Raw genomic sequence first — 22935 nt, 5'->3', positions numbered from 1 at the left:
TCCTCAAAAACTTTGAAGCATTGCTCATCGAACTCAAACTTTGCATCCTTTTCAAGGAGCTTGCACATGAGACTTGCAATTTTTGAGAAGTCTTTGATAAATCGCCTATAAAAACATGCATGCCCCAAAAAGCTCCGAACACCTTTTACCGAAGTAGGAGGAGGAATCTTGAAAATGATCTCGATTTTTGCCCGATCAACCTATATGTCTTGCTTGGATATTTTGTGGCCCAGAACAATACCCTCGTCCACCATAAAGTGATATTTTTTCCAATTGAGCACAAGGTTTGTTTCCTCACATCTTTTGAGCACTTGCTGAAGGTTATCAAGTAATGCTCAAAGGAATCACCAACTGCAGAAAAGTCATCCATGAACACCTCTAAGAAATCCTCCATGATGTCTGAGAAGATTGACATCATGCATCATTGAAAGGTAGCAGGGGAATTGCATAACCCAAATGGCATCCGGCTAAAAGTAAAGGTCCCTTACGGACATGTGAATGTTGTCTTCTCTTGATCCTCTAAGGCGATGTTGATTTGGTTATAGCCGAAATAACCATCCAAGAAGAAATAAAATGTCCTTCCCGCTAGCCGATCAAGCATTTGATCAATAAAGGGCATGTGGAAATGGTCTTTGCAAGTAGAACTATTGAGCTTACGGTAGTCCATGCACACTCTCCACCCAATCACCGTCCCCATTGGAATGAGTTCATTTTTGTCATTTTGAATCACGGTCATGCCTCCTTTCTTTGGCACACATTGCACCGGATCCACCCAAGGACTATCGGTAATGGGGTAGAAAACCCCGGCGTCCAACCATTTTATGTTTTCTTTCTTCACCACCTCTTGTATGTAAGGGTTTAACCTTCTTTGATGCTCCACGCTAGGTTTACTCTTGCTCCAATTGTATCTTGTGCTCACAAAATTCCGGCGGGAATCCCTCGGATATCCGCTATTATCCACCCAATGGCCTATATATGCTCCCTCAAGGTATTTAACAAGTGTTCAACCTGCACATCATTCAACAAAGAATAAACAATTACCGATAGAGTTTCATTAGAGCCAAGAAATTTATACCTTATGTGCAATGGAAGTAGCTTGAGCTCAATTTGTGGTGGCTCGATAATTGAAGGCTTAGTGGGAGGAGTGACTCTATTCTCTAAGTCAAGAGAAATCTTCTTTGGTGCATAAGTGAAGGACCCAAGCCCTTCTAATGCATTTACCATTTCCATGTATCCTTCCATGTCTTCACCATCAAAATTCACCAAAATAGCCTCCAATGCCTCACCAAGGCATTCTCTTCCATATTTACCTCGACTGCATCCTCTACCTCATCAACAACATCAATCAAGATGCTTTCATATTCATGTGGTAATTTCATACCCTTACTCGCTTGAAAGGTAACTTCTTCATCATTAACTCGGAACTTGATCTCATTTCACTCTGAATCCATGAGTACCCTCCTAGTAGAAAGGAATTGTCTCCCCAAAATGATAGGGATCTCTTTATTAATAGCACAATCTAGGATAACAAAGTCAGCAGGGAGGAGAAACTTTCCCACTTTTACAAGAACATCATCAACAACTCCCATCGGTCGCTTTATTGAACGGTCGACCATTTTCAACCTCATGCTTGTAGGCCTAGGCATACCTAATACTTCTTGCTTGTAAATAGCAAGGGACATTAAGTTGATGCTAGCCCCATTATCACAAATGACTAGTGCAAAATCGCGTAGTCCAATAGTGCATGGAATGGTGAAGGCTCCCGGGTCCTCTTTCTTTTGGACGACGGTAGTTGCAATAATAAAACTAACCCGGTGAGTCACATTCACCACTTCATTCTTGGTGGTCCTCTTCTTAGTGATCAACTCCTTCAAGTACTTAGCAAAACCCGACATCTCTTGGAATGCTTCCACAAATGGAATGTCCACTGATAATTGCTTGAGGATGTCATAAAACTTCTTGAGTTTGCTATCATCAACTTTTCTAGCAAGTCTCTGAGGGAAAGGAGGCGGAGGCCTAGGAATTGGTGCTAGAGTTTTTGGTGCCTCTATTACCTTTTCCTTAACCTCTTTATAGTTCACTTCTTGAGTTCTCACCTTCTTCGGGAGTCTTCAACTTCAACAACAATTGGCACCTCAACTTGTGCCTCGACTTCTTGTTCAAATCTTCCACTTCAACCACTTGTTCATTCTTTCCTTGAAGTATTTTCCCACTTCGAGTTGTGATTTCCATACAATGAGAAGTTGGGTCACTCCCACTACCTTTTGGATTTACAATTGTGTCACTTGGGAGCATGCCTTTTTGCTTCAGATTTTACTCTCTTGAGAGATCTCTCATTCACATCTCCAACTTTTGAATAGATGCGGTATTGAGAGCCCACAAGCTCGGTCATATTCTTCATTGAAGTGTCAGATCTCTCTTGATTTTGCAATACTCGTTCAAGCATGTTTTCCAACTTGGACTCACTTGAAGAACTTTCTTTCTAAAGTGGAGAGTTTGAATATTTCCCCTTTGGTGGAACATAGGGGTTAGAACTCCGATTTGAAAAATTATTGTTGTTGTTACTCCAATTTCCTTAATTTGAACTACCTTGGTCGTTTCACCACTGTTGGTTGCCTTGCCCTTGCGTGTTAGGCCTCCATTAGTTTTGTTGTCCTGAACCTTGGTAGGGTTGCATTTAATAACCTCCTTGAGAGTTTTTGACATAATGTTTTTCCTCGTAATCCTCATTTGACATGGGTTGAACATTTCCACCATGTTAACTTTTTTTTGTTTGGCTTCAATATACATCTTCATCAAAACATTGACATTTTTGGCAAGCCCGGCAATTACTTGATCTCTTTCTTGGTTCTCCTTAATCATGTTGGTCAAGGAAGGAGTACCATATGCAATTTCACTTGTGGTGTCTTCAGAGTGCCAAGCTTGGTTATGTTCTGCCATCTTGTCAAGGATTTGTGTAACCCTTGCAAATGTTTTATCCATAAAGGATCCATCAGCTGCTTTTTTTGCTATGGATTGATTCATAGGATCCAAGCCCATGTAAAACTTTTCCAACCAGATATTATCTAGAAAACCATGATTCGGTGACCTCACTAAATATAGCTTGAATCAATCCCATGCCTCATGTAGATTCTCTTACGGTAATTGCTTGAAGAAGAAAATTTTATCCCGGAGCTCGAACTTCTTACTTTGCGGAAACCATTTTTCTAGGAAAGCTCGGAAGAGTTCGGGCCAAGAATGGATGGAATTACGAGGTAGATTTTGGATCTAATGTCTTTTCTCTCCAATTAGAGAATACTTGAACACCTTCAATCTTAGGGCATAATCTGAGACATGATTCTGCTTGTGCATCGCACACACACCCCAATTTTTTTTGAGATATTGTGTCGGATCGTCATCTATGGAGTTTCGGAAAAATCCCTCTGCCTTGAGCATTAGGATTAGAATATGTTCCACTTTGAAGGTAGAAATATCAACTCTTGGAGGAATAATGACATTTGTATCATCAATATACTCATCTATATCCGCAAAAATATTCTTTTCTTCCGGCTCGTCCATGTTTACCTAATGAAACCAAGCAAATCAAGCAAAATGTGATGGAATAGAAGAAGACGTAAAGTAAAGCACACACTAATTAGTAATTTCAAAACTGTATTCTCGGGTAACGGCGCCAAAATTTGATACGCTCAAATTATACCTAAATAAATGGTGTAAGGCGGTTGATATCAAATATAATAATCCAACTAGGTTGGGGTCGAATCCCACAGGGAATAGGTGTGAAAAAGTTACTTGAATAGTGTGTAACTTGACTTAAGTCGTAATCCTACTCCGTTAGCTTAAAAAGAGAGTGTTGTAATTGTGAATTATCAATAGAACTATTTTGTTATGAAAATGTAACTAATTTAATTAAGGAAACCAAGGTCGTGTCCCCATCAATGAATGTAATGCTATCATTGTTAATATGATATATTTCTAATGTAAGGTCCTTTGGTATGTAAATAATTCTTAAATGACTACCCAATATTTCTCAATAATTAGGTAATGTTTTCTCTTTATGACTTTCCCGAATATAAAAGAGTTATAGGTAAGAACAACTAATGTATACTAAATAGAACCACTTATTCCTAAGCTATTCTATTAAACAAAGTTTAAAGCCTTGAGTTTTTGCTATTCAATTCTACAAAACCCTAACTAAGACTGTATTGTGGTCCGGGCCCGGGCCTAAATGGGCCAAACGGGCCTGGGCTTAGGCGGGTCGGGCTGAGGTAGTCCCGGGCCTAACGGGCCAAATGAGTGGAACCGGCCCAGTACGTTCCTAAGCCCACATGGTCCCGAGCTAAATGTGCCGGACCCGCGGGCCTAAATGGGCCTAAACGGGCTTTTTTCGTTCCGGGCTATTTTTTTTTAATTGTTTTTTATCTAAGGCAATTTCTTGTAACTATATATGTATATACTAATATAAATTGCTTATATATAGCTATATAAATATATATAGTATATATAGTATGTATATATAATTATATATTGCCTTATATAATATATAGCTTATATATATTATATATACTATATCTATTATATACTATATATATATATATATATATATATATATATAGACCCTCTATATATAGCTTATATGTATTAGATATATAATATATATACTATATCAAATTTAAAAACAAAATAAATTACAACGAAATATTCAAGGAATGTCTTATAATTTTTATTATTACGACATTAACAAAAAATGGCAATATATTTCTTAGTCTTCCTCCCCCCAATGGAATGAGCACAACAAAGTACTAATACCACCATTAAAAGGAAAAAAACTAAGGAAGATGTGCCAAAATACAAGTTACATATTAGTCTATGTATTATCTCTAACAAATATCATAAATCCTTCAAGGTCCGGAGGAATTTCCATTGGTGGTGGTGGAAAAGAAGCTTGTTCATCACCACTTCCGGGCAAAGCAGCATCCTACGCAAGTTCCGCTAGCATTTTTTCATAAGCTTCGTCTATCTCCGGTTGTGATTTTGCAAGTCCAAAATTTCTTCTTTCCAAACGGATCCAATCTCTGAAGAGTACTGATTTTTCCAAGCTCTCCCTCATAGACGCTCTATGATCACCAATTTGAAGTCTCGCTTGACTGAAAACGCTCTCCGATGCCACTGTTGAAGCTTGAATACTTAAAATATCTCGAGTCATCCTTGAAAGAACCGATAGTGTTTTTGTTTGTCCTTCCACCATTCCAAAACATCGAATGAGCCGTCGAGATTCTCTGATTCAAGTCCCTGCGACAAATAAACTTCAAGCTCATTTAGTTGTGAACTATCACCAATATTATCACCTTGAGAACCTCGGAACTCCGTCCAAGAACTAAGGGCTTTTAGGCCGGCAATTCTTTTAGATGATTGTGAACTAGACGAAGTAGGAGTTGGAATATTTGGTCTAGCATGATCTAAGGCAAGTTGATACGCATTATAAATTGTTTGAGCATTTATTTTGAGGCTTTTGCATCTCCAAGTGTAGCAAATTCCTCAACTGGAAGTGATAAAGCGTTATAAATTTTTGAGTACCAAAAGTGAGGACCTCCTAATTTCATTGTAGTATTTAACACTGCAGCAACACCAAAAATAAGGGGAATAGGAAAAAAATATTTTTTAAACTTAGCTTTCATAGAATTAATAGCTTGTTCATAAATTACCTCATCCTATGAAAATTGAGTAAATAAATCTGCAAGTGCTTCAATATAAACTAAACAGTTAGAAATAGTAGGATAATATTGCCCAGATAATTTATTTGTAGTAACATGAAATTGTTCTAAAAAGTCTACAAGCATTTTAACATTAGTCCAATCTTGATTTGTAAGGTGTCCATCATCATCATCATCATCATCATCACCTACACGAGCACTATGTGTTGTGCTTATTGGGTTTCTATATTCATATGCAACAACTAAACTTTCATACATGTAATTCCATCTAGTCGGACAAGGTTTAGGAACCTTTCTTTCTCTAAGGCCAAATTCATCACATTTTTTTAAAATAATCTCTAAGTTTACTTCTACGGTTTGAATAAAAAAATCAATTAAGAGCCATTTTAATCTTTTCAATTTCTACATTTAAAACTTTCATACCATCACCGACGATTAAATGGTAAATATGACAAATACATCTAACATGAAAAATATTACTAAATGTAGGATTTCGTGTAGTTGTAAGCAAGCCTATAGCATTAGTGTTACTAGAAGCATTATCCATTGAAACCAACATTATTTTGTCTCTAATGCAAAAATATCTACAAATATCTACAACTGTGTTAGCAATAAACTTACCTGTGTGGCGTGAATTAATTATTCTATAAGCAATAATGCGCTTTTGCATTATCCAGTCCTCATCTATCCAATGACTTGTAACAGTTAGATAATCACAGTCATTACCACTTCTACCAATATCAGTAGTAATAGCAATGCGACAATCTATATGAGTTAATAAATAGTGCAAATATTGTTCATATTCATGTTTATATTTATAAATATCACTCTTTACGGTTGCGCGAGGCCATCCTTTATAAGTAGGATTAAAAATTCTTCTAATATAATGCACAAAATGAGGGTTAGAAGGAAAACTATAGGGTAAGCACATAACAATAACCATTTTTGCCAATTCTTCACGATCTTTAATTGGATCATAATATAAAATGTCACCGGTAATAATGATTCCCGGTTGAACTAGATTTGAACCTGTACTAGGGTTAACCGTAGTATCTACACTTGTCCCCTCTTGCGTAGCTTTCATTTGTAAATATCTAGCTTTATCTCTAGGGTGTTTCAATATGTGTCTAGTCAAACTACTGTCACGACCCAATTCCCGAACCTGGTCATGATGACGCCTCTCGTGAAGACAAGGTCATCCAAAACAAATGAAACACCTCTTTTAACAGTTAATTAACATAAACAAGTCTAAAACATGAAATATATAGCCATAATTGCGGAAACAACAATAATAGCAAAAAGGAAACCATCCCGACATAGCCCAAACCGGAGTGTCACAAGTCATGAGCTACTACAGAATCTGCTATAAGTCTACGAAGTATGGAATCCGATACAATAGTCTGAAGAAAACATAAATGATAGAGGATAGGGGAGACAAGGGGATGCGGACGTCAACAACTATCTCGTAACTCCAAATCGCTGCCTGGTCTGGAAGGAATCAGTGCTCAGGTGCGGACTCTACTATGCTTGAATCTGCACACACGGTGCAGGGATTAATATGAGTACTCCGATCTAGTGAGTAATAATTATAAATAATGACTGAAAGCATAAAACAGGTAAAGGCACAAAGTAATTCTATATTAAAGCAGTAAAAATCATTTAAGGCAGTGAAACAGTGAGAAATCAGTAGGAATCCCTTAAAACCAAGTAAAACAGGTAATTTGACATTTAAATACCAAGTAGAAATTCGTCCCTCGGGCACAGTGTAACTTGCTCAGAATAGTATCAGCCCCTCGGTCTCACTCTCAGTCACTCAGTATAGTATCAGCCCCTGGGGCTCACTCTCAATCATATGGGTACCCGCGCTCACTGTGGGTGTGCAAACTCCGGAGGGGCCCCTTATGGACCAAGCACATCACTCAAGCCACCTCGTGGCAACATCACTCGGCACTCGGCCTCACATCACTCAAGCCACCTCGTGGCATAGAAAGTATCTCATATCACTCAACATGTCCTCACATATGGCCCTCAACCTCACTCAGTCCGGAAATCATCACAAGCCCCTTGGGCATCAGTAAAACAGTAGTGCTCAGCCCAAACAACATTTGAAAGATCATTTAAGTCTCAAATTCAAGTAAAAGTGGCTGAGTTTGTAAAGAAGTGTAAATCAATAGGACTGAGTTCAAGTAGTATGTCAAAATAGTGAGGAAACAGTGATAAAAGTCCACGAAGGATTCAAATAGTCGGCACGAAGCCCAAATATGGCAATAAGCCCAAGTCCTGATGATAACAATTAAGTCTCAGTCAAATACGCGGTAAAAACATCAATCGGGATGGACCAAGTCACAATCCCCAATAGTAAACGACCTTGCACCCGCCGTTAAGCACGTGTCTCACCTTAATATAGCACTACATTGTGCAATCCGAGGTTTCAAACCCTCAGGACATCATTTACAATCATTACTCACCTCAAGCCGGCCAAAACTCTAACTCGCTATGCCCTTGCCTCTCAAATCGGCCTCCTCGCACATCGAATCTGACCGAAACCACAACGAATACGTCACAATAGGCTAAGGGAACAATACCCAATCGAAAAATATCAAAAATCCCGAAATTGGCAAAACCCGAGCCCCGGCCCACTTCTCGAAACTTCAGAAATTTTTACATCATTAGATTCCTTATCTCGCCACGAGTTCATACATATAAAAATCACAAGAATCGGAGTTCAATTGACCCCTCAAATCCCTAATCTTACCTCTCTTTAAGTTCAAGCCCTAACCTCCATTTTTAGTCCATGATTTTCTTAAATTTCCAATCTTAATTCATGTAATAACACCATATGATTGTGTTTTACGTCCAAAAATCCTTACCTTATCGAAGCTCCTTGAAATCCCTCTTCAAAATCGTCCAAAATTCTCCAAGTCCGAAGTTAGAAATGAGAAACCCTTCAAAATTCGCGAAGAAGAACTTAAATACCTTCTGCCCAGCCATTACCGCATCTGCGGTCAAATAGCCGCTTCTGCGGTTGATACTCTGCATTTGCGGAACCTCATTAAGTCCCGCCTGGCCGCATCTCCAATAGTCGCATCTGCGGCTCCGTAGGTGCGGCTCCCTATACGCTTCTGCGGTCCCAGCCAATCCTTGCCTTTTCCGCTTCTGCGACCCCCATCCCGCACCTGCGGTCCCCAAACTGTAGGTGCGAAAATACCTGAAGCACCAGAAAATCTACAACAACACAAGTCCAAACTCTTCCTGTTAGCCATCCGAAACCACCCCGAGGCCCCCGGGACCTCAACCAAACACACCAACGCATCTTAAATCATCATTCAAACTTGTTCCAATCATCAAATCACCTCGAACAATACCAAAACTGTCAATTCACATCGAATTCAAGCCTAAGTTCTTCTAAAACTTTCGAAACACGCATTTGATCAAAAACCCGACCAAATCACCTCTGAACGACCTGGAATTTTACACACACATCCCAAATCACCTAACGAATCTACTGCAACTCTCGAAATTCCGTTCCGACCCTCGGATCAAAATCTCACCTACCAACCGGAAATCGTCAAAATACTAACTTCGCCAAAACAAGCTAATTTCTACACCGGACCTCCAAAATCACTTCCAATCACGCTCCTAAGTCACAAATCATCCCCCGAAGCTAACCGAATCACCGGAAATCACATCCGAGCCCTCTAACTTATAAGTCAACATCCGGTTGACTTTTCCAAACTAAGCCTTCCTTAAAGAGACTAAGTGTCTCATTTCCTACCAAAACCAATCCAAATCGACTCGATCACACCAATTACAGATAATGAAGCATAAAGAAGTTGAAAATGGGGAAAACGGAGCGGTAACTCATGAGACGACGGGTTGGGTCGTCACATCCTCCCCAACTTAAACAAATGCTCGTCCTCGAGCGAGTCAAAAAATATACCTGAAGCCTCAAACATGTGAGGATATCTGCTCCGCATCTCCTGCTCGGTCTCCCAGGTAGCCTCCTCCACGGGCTGACCTCTCCACTACACTTTCACCGAAGCTATATCCTTTGATCTCAATTTCCGAACCTGACGACCCAAAATAGCCACTGGCTCCACATCATAGGTCAAATCATCATCCAACTGAACTGTGCTGAAATCCAAAACATGGGACGGGTCCCCAACATACTTCCGGAGCATAGAAACATGAAATACCGGATGCACATCGATAAGCTGGGTGGCAAGGCAAGCATATAAGCCACCTCCCCAATCCTCCTAAGCACCTCAAAAGGCCCAATAAATCGCGGACTCAACTTCCCTTTCTTTCCAAATCTCATAACACCCTTCATGGGCGAAACCTTCAGCAAGACCTTCTCGCCAACCATGTAAGATACATCTCGAACCTTCCGGTCTGCATAACTCTTCTGACGCAACTGCGCTGTACGAAGTCTCTCCTGAATCAACTTCACCTTCTCTAAGGCATCCTGAACCAAATATGTCCCCAATAACCTTGCCTCGCCGGGCTCAAACCAACCAACTGGAGATCTATATCGTCTCCCATACAACGCCTCATACGGGGCCATCTGAATACTGGACTAATAGCTGTTGTTGTAGGAAAACTCTGCAAGCGTCAAAAACTCATCCCAAGAACCTCCGAAATCAATAACACATGCACACAACATGTCCTCTAATATCTGAATAGTACGCTCGGATTGCCCGTCCGTCTGCGAATGAAATGTTGTGCTCAACTCCACCTGAGTACCCAACTCTCGCTGAAAAGTCCTCCAAAACTGAGTACCTCTATCTGAAATAATAGACACTGGCACACCATGCAATCGAACAATCTCCCGGATAAAGATCTTTGTCAGCTACTCCAAAGAATAGGTAGTACACACCGGAATGAAGTGCACGGACTTGATCAGCCGATCCACAACCACCCAAATAGCATCGAACTTCTTCAAAGTCCGAGGAAGACCATTCACAAAATCTATAGTGACTCTCTCCCACTTCCACTCGGGAATAACCATCTACTGAAGCAAGCCACCCGGTCTCTGATGCTCATAGTTCACTTGCTGACAATTGAGACACCGAGCTACATACCCCACAATATCCTTCTTCATTCTTCTCCACCAATAGTGCTTCCTCAAGTCCTGATACATCTTCGCGGCACCTGGATGAATAGAGTAATGCGAGCTATGGGCCTCCTCCAAAATCAACTCCCTAAGCCCATACAGATCAGGCCCTGCATCCTCAACACGCCATCATCACCTATGGTCACATCTCTGGCATCATCATGCTGGACTCTGTCCTTAAGGACAAGCAAATGCGGATCATCATACTGGCGCTCTCTGATGCGATCATATAAGAAAGACCGAGAAACCACACAAGCCAACACCCGGCTGGGCTCCGAAATGTCTAATTTACAAACCAATTGGCCAAAGCCTGAACATCAACTACAAGGGGCCTCTACCCAATTGGAATATACGCCAAACTCCCCATACTCACAACCTTTCGGCTCAAAGCATCGGTCACTACATTGGCCTTTCCTGGATGATATAGAATAGTAATATTATAATCCTTTAGCAACCTTAGCCACCTCCGCTGCCTCAAATTAAGGTCCTTTTGCTTGAACAAATGCTGAAGACTGTGATGATCAGTGAATACCTCATAAGATATGTCATACAAGTAGTGCCTCCAAATCTTCAATGCATGAACTACGACAGCCAACTCCAGATCGTGAACAAGGTAGTTCTTCTCATGGGGCTTCAACTGACGAGAAGCATAAGTAATCACCGTACCCTTCTGCATCAATACACAACCAATCCCAACTCTCGAAGCATCACAATACATTGTGTAAGAATCGAAAGCTGATGGCAAAACCAATACTGAAGTTGTGGTCAAAGTTGTCTTGAGCTTCTGAAAGCTCTCCTCACAGTCGTCCGACCATACAAATAGAGCACTATTCTAAGTCAACTTGGTCAAGGGCGAGGCAATAGTTGAAAAACCCTGAACAAACCGGCGATAATAACCTGCCAAACCAAGGAAGCTGCGAATCTCTATGGCTGAGGACGATCTCAACCAACTCTAAACCGCCTCTATCTTCTTTGGATCGACTTGAATACCCTCGTTGGACACCATGTGTCCCAAGAAAGCCACTGAACTGAGCCAAAACTCACACTTGGAGAACTTCGCATAAAGCTTCTCCTCTCTTAATCTCTGCAACACAACTCTCAAATGCTCCGTGTGCTCCTCCTGACTACGCGAGTACACCAGAATATCACCAATGAATACGATAACGAACGAATCCAGATAAGGCCGAAATAAATTGTTCATCAAATGCATGAACGCTGCTGGGGCATTGGTCAGCCCGAAAGACATGATGAGAAACTCATAATGACCATATCTAGTCCTAAAAGCAGTCTTAGGAATATCTGAATCCCTAATCTTCAACTGGTGATAGCCCGAACGGAGATCGATCTTGGAGAACACCCTCGCTCCCTGAAGCTGGTCGAATAAATCATCAATACGAGGCAAGGGATACTTGTTCTTCACTGTTACTTTGTTCAATTTTCTGTAATCAATGCACATTCTCATTGTGACATCTTTCTTCTTCACGAATAGAACTGGTGCACCCCACGGTGACACACTAGGCCGAATGAACCCCTTATCTAGGAGTTCCTAAAGCTGATCCTTCAACTCTATTGGTGCCATACGATATGGCAGAATCGAAATGGGCTGAGTGCCCGACACCAGGTCAATACCAAAATCAATATCCTTGTCCGGTGGCATGCCCAACAGGTCTACAGGAAATACATTGGGAAACTCCCTCACAACTGGAACATAATCAATGCTAGGAGTCTCAGCTCCAACATCCCTCACAAATGCCAAATATGAAAGACAACCCTTCCTAACCATACGCTGGGCCTTCAAGAAAGAAATCACTCTACTAGGAACGTAATCAGTCACACTACGCCACTCGATCCTCGGTACACCCGGCATAGCCAAAGTGACTGTATTGGCATGACAGTCTAGAATAGCATGACACGAAGATAACCAATCCATGCCCAAAATAACATCAAAGTCCACCATGCTCAATAGCAATAGATCAACTCGGGTCTCCATACCCCCAATAGTCACAACACATGACCGGTACACATGGTCTATAACAATAGTATCGCCCACCGGGGTAGATACGTGGACAAGTAAAGCAAGACACCCTGGGGACGTACTTAAATAATGAGCAAAATATGAGGACACATAATAATAGGTGGAACCGGGATCAAATAAGACAGAGGCATCTCTATGGAAGACTGAAATAATACCTGTAATGATAGCATCGGAAGCAATAGCATTGGTCCTGCCTGGAATAGCATAAAAATGGGCATGGCCACCGCCTAATCGACCTCCACCTCTAGAGCGACCCCTGGCTGCCTGACCTCCACCCTAACTGGCTGGGCGGGTGCTAAAGTAATTGGAGCAGAAGACGAGGGCTGACCCATCTGCTGTGATGAACTAGCAGCACGACGAGGACACTGCCTCCACACATGTCCAAACTCTCCACACTCAAAACAACTCCCAGGTGCTGGAGAATGGGACTGAAGGGAAACCCTTGCACCGGAGTGACTAGATGATCCACTCGGCATGGAAGAACCTTGAACAGACGGGGCACGAGATGAACTCTGAGCTATAAGGGCACTGAGTGAAGGATGACCCTACTGAGAACTATGATAACCACGGCCTGAAGATGCCCCACGATACTCGGGACGGGCCGACTGAGTGGGCCTGAAAGAATTGCCTCTACCATGCTGGAACTGGCCCTAGATGGAGCACCACTGAAACTACCAGAACCTCGAGGCCTCTTGGCCTCCCTCTCATCTCTATCCTGTCGGCGAGCCGTCTCAATCTCAGGAGCGATATCAACCACCTTCTCAAATGAAATACCCAAGACTCTCTCTCTAGTCATCAGAATATGAAGATGATAGTTAAGTCCATCCACAAGCCTCTTGATCATCTCACGATCTGTCGGGACCATCCAGGCGGTATGACGAGATAACTCAGAAAACCTCGCCTCATACTGAGACACAGTCATATCCACCTACCGAAGCCACTCAAACTGCCTACGCAGCTCCTCTCTATAGGACTGCGATACATACTTCTCCAAGAAGAGAGTGGAGAACTCCTGCCAAGTCAAAGGCACTGCACCTGCCGGCCTACACCTCTCATACGCCTCCCACCAAGTGAAGGCAGCCCTAGTGAACTGAAAGGTGGTAAATGCCACACCACTAGACTCAAGAATCCCTGCCGTACGGAGCATCCGCTGACACTTGTTAAGAAAACCCTAGGCATCCTCGCCCTCAGCACCACTGAATGAAGGAGGCTGGAGCCTATCAAACCTCTTGAGACGATGCTGCTCATCGTCTGGCATAGATGGAACTACGAACTCCTGAACTGGTCCAACCAGCTGAGCTAGAGGTGCTCCCGGCGTCTGCAATCCCTACACTACCTGCTCAAGTGTGCGAGCAGTAGGGGTCTGATTGCCTCCCCCGGCCTATGAAGTAGCTGCTGCTATGGTAGCTGAAACTGCCTAAGCTAGGCTAGTGCAAACCGATAAGATCTGAGCCAGGGAATCCTGAAGACCCGGAATTACGATGGGCATAGCTGGTGCCTGAACTGGTGCTGCTAGAGCATCCATAGCTGGAGCCTGGTCCTGAGCTGGGGCAGCTGGTGGATCAACAGGTGCTTCCCTCGCTGCTCTACCTCTACCATGTCCATGACCGCATCCACGGCGTCTGGCGGCCTCAGTGGGTGGTACCGGTGGTCGTCCACCTCGTCCGGTAGCACGAGTCCTCGCCATCTGCGAGAGAATAGAATACAGAAGTTTAGTTCTCGGACCACCAAAATCGCACGACAAGAATTTCAAGGATATGAAGTTTTTCCTAAAGGTTCTGCAGCCTCTCGAGGAAAAATACAGACGTCTTTGTACCGATCCGCGAGACTCAACTAAACCTGCTCATGACACGTGAGACCTATGTAACCTAGGCTCTGATACCAACTTGTCACGACCCAATTCCCGAACCCGGTCGTGATGCGCCTCTCGTGAAGACAAGGCCAGCCAAAACAAACAGAACACCTATTTTAACAGTTAATTAATATAAACAAGTCTAAAACATGATTAATATAGCCATAATTGCGGAAGCATCGATAATAACAAAAGTGAAACCATCCCGACACAGCCCAAACCGGGGTGTCACAAGTCATGAGCTACTACAGAATCTGCTATAAGTCTACGAAGTATGGAATCTGATACAATAGTCTGAAGAAAACATAAATGATAGAGGATTGGGGAGACAAGGGGCTGCGGACGTCAACAACTACCTCTCCAAATTGCTGCCTGGTCTAGAAGGAATCAGTGCTCAGGTGCGGACTCTACTATGCCTGAATCTGCACACACGGTACAGGGAGTAATGTGAGTACTCCGACCCAGTGAGTAATAATTATAAATAATGACTGAAAGCATGAAACACGTAAAGCCACAAAGTAATTCTATATTAAATAGTAAAAATCATTTAAGGCAGTGAAACAATGAGAAATCAGTAGGAATTCCTTAAAACCAAGTAAAACAGGTAATTTGACATTTAAATAATAAGTAGAAATCTGCCCCTCGGGCACAGTGTAACTTGCTCAGAACAGTATCAGCCCATCGGGCTCACTCTCAGTCACTCAGCATAGTATCAGCCCCTCGGGCTCACTCTCAATCATATGGGTACCCGCGCTCACTGTGGGTGTGCAGACTCCGGAGGGGCCCCTTACGACCCAAGCGCTATATCAAGCCACCTCGTGGCAACATCACTCGGCACTCGGGCTCACATTACTTAAGCCACCTCGTGGCATAGAAAGTATCTCATATCACTCAACATGTCCTCACATATGGCCCTCGGCCTCACTCAGTCCAGAAATCATCACAAGCCCCTTGGGCATCAGTAAAACAGTAGTGTTCAGCCCAAACAACATTTGAAAGATCATTTAAGTCTCAAATTCAAGTAAAAGTGGCTGAGTTTGTAAAGCAGTGTAAATCAATAGGACTGAATTCAAGTAGTATGTCAAAATAGTGAGGAAATAGTGATAAAAGTCCACGAAGGATTCAAATAGTCGGCAGGAAGCCCAAATATGGTAATAAGCCCAAGTCATGATGATAACAATTAAGTCTCAGTCAAATACGCGGTAAAAACATCAATCGGGATGGACCAAGTCACAATCCCCAATAGTAAACGACCCCGCGCCCTCCATTAAGCGTGTGTCTCACCTCAATATAGCACTACGTTGTGCAATCTGGGGTTTCAAACCCTCATGACATCATTTACAATTATTACTCACCTCAAGCCGGCCAAAACTCTAGATCGTTATGCCCTTGCCTCTCAAATCGGCCTCCTCGCGCGTCGAATCTGACCAAAACCATAACAAATACGACAAAATAGGCTAAGGGAACAATACCCAATCGAAAACAATCGAAAAATATCAAAAATCCCGAAATTGGAAAAACCCGAGCCCCGGGCCCACTTCTCAAAACTCAGAAATTTTTACATCATTAGATTCCTTATCTCCCCACGAGTTCATACATATAAAAAACCATAAGAATCGGAGTTCAATTGACCCCTCAAATCCCTAATCTTAGCTCTCTTTAAGTTCAAGCCAAACCTCCATTTTTAGTCTATGATTTTCTTAAATTTCCAGTCTTAATTCATGTAATAACACCATAGGATTGTGTTTTAGGTCCAAAAATCCTTATCGAAGCTCCTTGAAATCCCTCTTCAAAATCGTCCAAAATCTCCAAGTCCGAAGTTAGAAATGAGAAACCCTTCAAAATTCGCGAAGAAGAACTTAAATACCTTCTGCCCAACCATAACCGCATTTGCGGTACCACTTCTGCAGTTGATACTCTGCATCTGCGGAACCTCATTAAGTCCCGCCTGGCCACATCTGTGGTCCAATAGCCGCAGGTGCGGCTCCCTATCCACATCTGTGGTCCCAGCCAATCCTTGCCTTTTTTGCTTCTACGACCCCCAACCTGGATCTGCGACACCGCACCTGCGGTCTCCAAACCGCAGGTGCGAAAATACCTGAAGCACCAGAAAATCTGCAACAACATAAGTCCAAACTCTTCCCGTTAGCCATCCGAAACCACCCCGAGGCCCCCGGGACCTCAACGAAACACACTAACGCATCTTAAATCATCACTCAAACTTGTTCCAATCATCAAATCACCTCGAACAACACCAAAACCATCAATTCACATCGAATTCAAGCCTAAGTTCTTCTAAAACTTCTGAAACACGCATTCGATCAAAAACCCGACCAAATCACCTCCGAACGACCTGAAATTTTACACACACATCCCAAATCACCTAACGAAGCTACTACAACTCTCAGAATTCCGTTCCGACCCTCGGATCAAATTCTCACCTACCAACCGGAAATCGCCAAAATACTAACTTTGCCAAAACAAGCTAATTTCTACACCGAACCTCCAAAATCACTCCCGACCACGCTCCTAAGTCACAAATCATCCCCCAAAGATAACCGAATCACCGAAAATCACATCCGAGCCCTCTAACTCATAAGTCAACATCTGGTTGACTTTTCCAAACTAAGTCTTCCTTAAAGAGACTAAGTGTCTCATTTCCTACCAAAACCAATCCAAATCGACTCGATCACACCAATTACAGATAATGAAGCATAAAGAAGCTGAAAACGGGAAAAACAGAGCGGTAACTCATGAGACGACGGGTCGGGTCGTCACAATTACCCATACCGCTATGGCCTACAGTATATTTATGAGCCATCAAAAACCCACAAGTTTTACACTTAGCCTTATTTTGTTCTCTTAGTTGAGTAAAAAGTGCCAAACAACAGATATTTCGGGCCGTTTAGAAGGTTTTCTATTAATAGTAGGGGTTACTACATGAGGGTCAGGCGGGGTATCAGTTGGGTTATTAACAGGACTAGTAGGTGTATCATCTAAATCCGGTTGTGTTTCATCTAAATCATCATTTTCCTCATAATTTTTAAAGATAGTTTGATTAGGATAAAGAGCATTCATAACTTCTTCATTTAATTGTTGACCTGGTGCAACATCATGGCAAAATTAACTATCGGAAAATTGAAAATAAGGGTTATCACTATCAAGAATAATAGGTGGATGAGGATGGGTAACAGGTCTGGGTCAGGGAGCCGGGAGAAGAGTAGTAGCTTGGCGACTAGATTCACCAATTTTAGATTTTCCCTTACCCTTACCACCAAATATTTTTTTCAAAGAAAAGTCCACATTAATTATAATTATACTAAATAAAACAAACAAAACTATAATATTAAAACTTAAGAGTTGGAATGAGTTTACCAATTGACGAACAACTCCTTGAAAATTGAATATCGCTGAAGACTTGAAGACTTGAATACTTCAATTCACCAACTTCACAATTTTTCACGAAATTGCAATAGTAAAGTAAGCAATTATAGAAGAAAATTAGAGATAAATTGAGAGAGATTGATGAATTTGTGAGTAAAAATGAAAGAATGAGGGGGTATTTATAGTTGAGAATAGGGAAAACGTGTAATTATAAAAAGTTTGGGGTTAAAACAAAGTTTGGAGGCCAAATGGATATTTTTTAAAGTTACAAACGACTGAAAATTGAAGGCCAATGGCTAGATTTTAAAAATCTGACTTTTTTAAAAAAATAGTCGTTGGGGCCCGTTTGGCCCGGTTGAACCGGCCCAAGCCTGCCGGTCTCGGGCTAAACGGTCCCGGGCTCATGAGCTATTTGGTCAGGACCAGCCCGCTATGGGCTTTTGCACCACTAGAGACCGGCCCGTTTGAACCGGACCATTTGGCCCGTTTGGCACACGGGCCCAGCCCGGGCCCGGGCTAGGCCCAACTCACAATACACCCTTAACCCTAACCCATTTTTCCAAGCATAGATAGAGTAAAATGGCTTTAGTCAATATTTGTAACCATCAACAATAAATGAAGCATGAGAAATGAATAGATACCAACCAACCATATATATATATATTCAATGGTATACACCCATTAACATTACACCCATTTAGGGTCCACAACCTTAGTATTTAAACTAGCTACTCATACTAGAATCCAAGAAAAAAGCAATAAATAAAGTCATAAAACTTACAAAGATGACAAGATTCTCTCTTCAAAAGCTTTCAAAATAATAGTGTATTCAATGCTCTAAGTGTAGCCTCTTTTTCAGACAAGATATCCCATAAAAATCCTAGTTATTCTATTTATAATGGGCTAAAAGTTGGGGTCAAAAAGTGACAAAAATAACCTTGAAGATCACGTCTGTGACCGTAGAACGGGTCGCAGAACACTTTCATGGACCGCATATTTGCAATTCCTTCACAGAGTTGATTTTCCAGTTGTCCAATTTTCCACCGCACTTCTGTTATGCGGTACGCACATTGATTTCGTGACCGCATTTGGTACCAAAAAGTCATTCTCATAGAAACTCTTTTGCATTTTTGCAGTCATTATGAGGTTCGCACAAGCGTTATGTGACCGCACAATAGACCGCAAAATCCACTCTCAGAGTTGGGATGGTCTGCGGCCCGCACATCACTTTTGCAGTCGCAAACCTGCTGCATTTCTGCCCTTCTATGGATTTTTGTCATCTTTTCCGTGTTCTTGGTTCTTCAAGTCTGGTTTACTGTAAAAAACCAAAACTACATAAGAAATAGCTTAAAATTCTTTAAAATACGAGCTAAAATCTATGTAATTAGTATCAAAAGTGCCGCAATTCTACAATACATCAGTCTCCATAATTGTGGCACAATTCTTGGTGTTTGCCCTAGAAAATAGGGTTAGGTCATCAGCAAATAATAGGTAGAAGATTTTTGGCCCAGTGTGGCTAATTTTGATGGAACACCAACTACCATGTTGCACTTGAGCCTCAATGTTTCTGGATAATCTTTCCATGCACGTGATGAAATGTAAGGGGACATAAGGTCCCCTTGCCTGATAGCCCTACTAGGATGAAAGAAGTCAATCCTACTCCCATTAATCAAGATAGAAATAGAGCTTGAAGAAATGCAATACATGATTAATTTGGTCATATTATGGGGAAAACCAAAGAACACCAGAGTGTCCCTAGTAAAGGACCATTCCAAACTGTCAAATGCCTTTTCTAGGTCAATCTTGAGAATCATGTTAGAATTTTTTCCTTTCATCTTAGTAAAATGACTGATATATTCCTGGATAATGATGGCATTATCACTGGCTCATATTGGACAAGAAACTGGCCTGACTTGGGCCAATGATGGAAGGGAGGACAGGCTTGATTCTATTGACAATTATTTTGGTAATCAATTTGTACATGGTGTTGCATAGCTCTATAGGTCTGAAATTCTTATAGATTGTAGATTGGCACACTTAGGTATCAGATAGAGGTATGTTTTATTAACTTAAGGTTTCATTTCTAGGGTATTGAAAATCTGATTACAAAACTGAGTTATTTTGCTTTCAAGGATATTCCAGTATCTTTGTTAGAAAAAGGGATGAAGACCATCAGGTCCAGGGGCCTTTGTAGGTTTGAACGAGAACATGGCCACTTTGATTTCACTAATCCTTAGGGGGGGGCATTCAGAATAGCTTGTTCCCTATTGGATAGAGTATTGGAATTATAAATTGTGCTTTTTCGGTGAGCCCAGGTGTTCAGTTGTGAATAGATTGGAGTAGTAGTGGTTAATAGTGTTTTTGATTTCTTACTGCTCTCATCCAACTCCCTACATCATTCTATAGGGCCATGATTTTATTCCTTATTCTTATATTGAGGGTTGACGTATGAAAGAATCTAGTATTAGCATCACGCTCCATCAGCCAGTTGATCATAGACTTAGTTTTTCAAAAGACCTCTTCACATTTGAAAATAGAGGAATACTCCTCTAGAAAATGACCTTTTAGATTTTGAAGAAAGGTGTTGAAGGGGTAGGCATTAGATTTCTGAATGCCTCGAAGTCTGACAATAATATATTTTTTTATGGAAAATATTATCCAACACATTTTTGTTCCAAGTGTAACACCTCCTTTTTACCCGAAAGGGGGATATAAGGGAGTTATTTTAATTAAAGTAACAATAATCAAAATGAGATTATTTATTTAATCAGAGTCGCCACTTGGGATAATTATATGGTGTCCCAAGTCACTAGTTTATTTTTAATCCCAAATCGAGAAAATTTGACTCTATTTTTGTGGTCTGCGAACACAGAAGACCAGGTAAGAAATTTTGTTAACCCGGGAAAAGGTGTTAGACATTCCCGGATTCTGTGATTTTAGCATGGTCGCTTTAATCATACCTGATTTAATTAAATTGTTTAATTACTCATTTTAGAACCTATATGCATTTCACCTTTTAAAGCTTTTAAATTGCTTGATTATTCGTAATTAGGGAATTATCTTTAAATGAGTCACGCGTATGTGTGCTCATTTTGTTTGGTGCGTCAAAAAATATTTCACGCGTACGTGTAAACAATTAAAGATACTTTGTTATTATTAAGAAGTTTGGCTGAAGTTACACAAACGCATACTTCGATTTTTTTAAAAATAAAATTATGGCACGCGAACGTGTACACAATCATAATGATAGATTATGTCGCGCCTAAAATAAGCTACGATGTTCAAATATTATTTTTCGTACTTTGAGGTTACTGTGAAGGACATATACTATGAAATTATTGTTGATAGGGTGTAAGACTTATTCATTGTTAAAATTGAAAAATCTCATTTATATCTAAAGCCCTTAAAAGGGGTTAACTATCGAAATAACATAACCCAATATTTACCAACACTCTACAGTTAATGACCGAATTCTATAATTTATTTTTATTTGACTAAAAGAAACTGCAGCTCATTCACCTTAAATTATAACAAAGTCCAAATCTTCTATATTTTTAAATTGATGTCCCAATACTAGACTTCAAAGGCCCCATTATCATTGAAGCAAACTCCCCGACCTATTAGCCATTTAAAACAAAGTTAACCCAAAATCCCAATTTCAAAGAGCTGCTGGTTTTTCCATTTTTTATTATTGATGCAGCAATACCAAAATTATCTCACTATATATTATTCAAAACATGTCAGCCATGAAGATTTCACATATGAGCATGACTTAATACTTGACAATAGAAATGAACACAAAAAGAAAGAAAGATCATTCACCGGCAATGGATTAGCACGCAAGAAAACCATGGTATCATATTCCTAATCACGCTCATAACCCATTTAAATTAGCCTTATCTTAACCCATGTTCGTCAACAACTAAATCAACAACATGTAGTATTGTATATTGTACTTAACCAAATACCAATTAGTAACGGATGAAATCACAAGCAATTAATAGTTAAACTCAACAACAACTTAATCAGACAATAAAACAGAGGAAGAGACGGACCTTAGGATAGCAAATCTTCTTAGTATATTAATAAACAAAATTGTGAACCATGCTTTGTACATGACCATTTGATTAGCCAAACTAAAGTCGGCAACAAAATGCTAATAGGACCTCAACCCGAGAATCTCGTCACACACCTCGGCTTTGACCCCAAAAGAAACCTCGATTCGAACAAAGCATCGCATCACAAATTCATCTTTATCCTTGCAATAAATCTGAATCAAAGAGAACTCAAGATAGTTTTGGGTGTTATTTCTGAATTTGGAACTAACAAGAAATTTGGAGTCAGAAGATGAAAATCTAAGTTTTAAAATAAAGCTAAAACTAGATCTATGAGATTAAATGTCTTTGGTGTTCTTTGGAGATTGAACTCAAACCAAATCAAAAGTAGGATAGATTTTTGATTTTTTCAAAGGGAAAGAAATGGGTGAGGTTCCATTTTCAAGTAGGAGGCGACTAAGGTTTTCTTGGTTAGGTGGGAATCCTTCCGTCTCTGTGTATGTATTTGTTTATATATGGTTAAGAGAGGAAGATCAGTATCTACAAGGGTCTCTAAGGTTAGCTTAGTGGGCATTGGGTATTGGGCTTAATGGGCTAATCCGAAAATTGGGCCTAAAAAGTGGATTGTTTGAGCACAAATTTTATTCTTTCTCATTGAACTAGACTAAAAATACTACCCCATTTACTAATTAATCCTACTTAAGTAAAATAACTATTAAAATAAAACTAACCGTTAAAACAAATCTATTTTTGGTATTTTTCAAATATCATACTAAAAGATAAAA

At 40.8% G+C, this 22935-nt stretch overlaps 1 long non-coding RNA gene across 1 annotated transcript; it reads right to left on the bottom strand.

Annotated features, from left to right (window-relative positions):
- Nucleotides 1-18716: 18716 nt before the first annotated feature.
- Nucleotides 18717-22652, bottom strand: LOC142162668 (uncharacterized). Its single transcript, XR_012693917.1, has 2 exons — nucleotides 22151-22652; nucleotides 18717-19410 (listed from the first exon to the last, which is right to left on the bottom strand). It is a non-coding gene; the product is annotated as an uncharacterized LOC142162668 (long non-coding RNA).
- Nucleotides 22653-22935: the final 283 nt, after the last annotated feature.

This window comes from Nicotiana tabacum, chromosome 8 (assembly GCF_000715075.1).
Source record: "Nicotiana tabacum cultivar K326 chromosome 8, ASM71507v2, whole genome shotgun sequence".
NCBI lineage: Eukaryota > Viridiplantae > Streptophyta > Magnoliopsida > Solanales > Solanaceae > Nicotiana > Nicotiana tabacum.
This window is presented reverse-complemented; position numbering and strand designations above follow the sequence as displayed.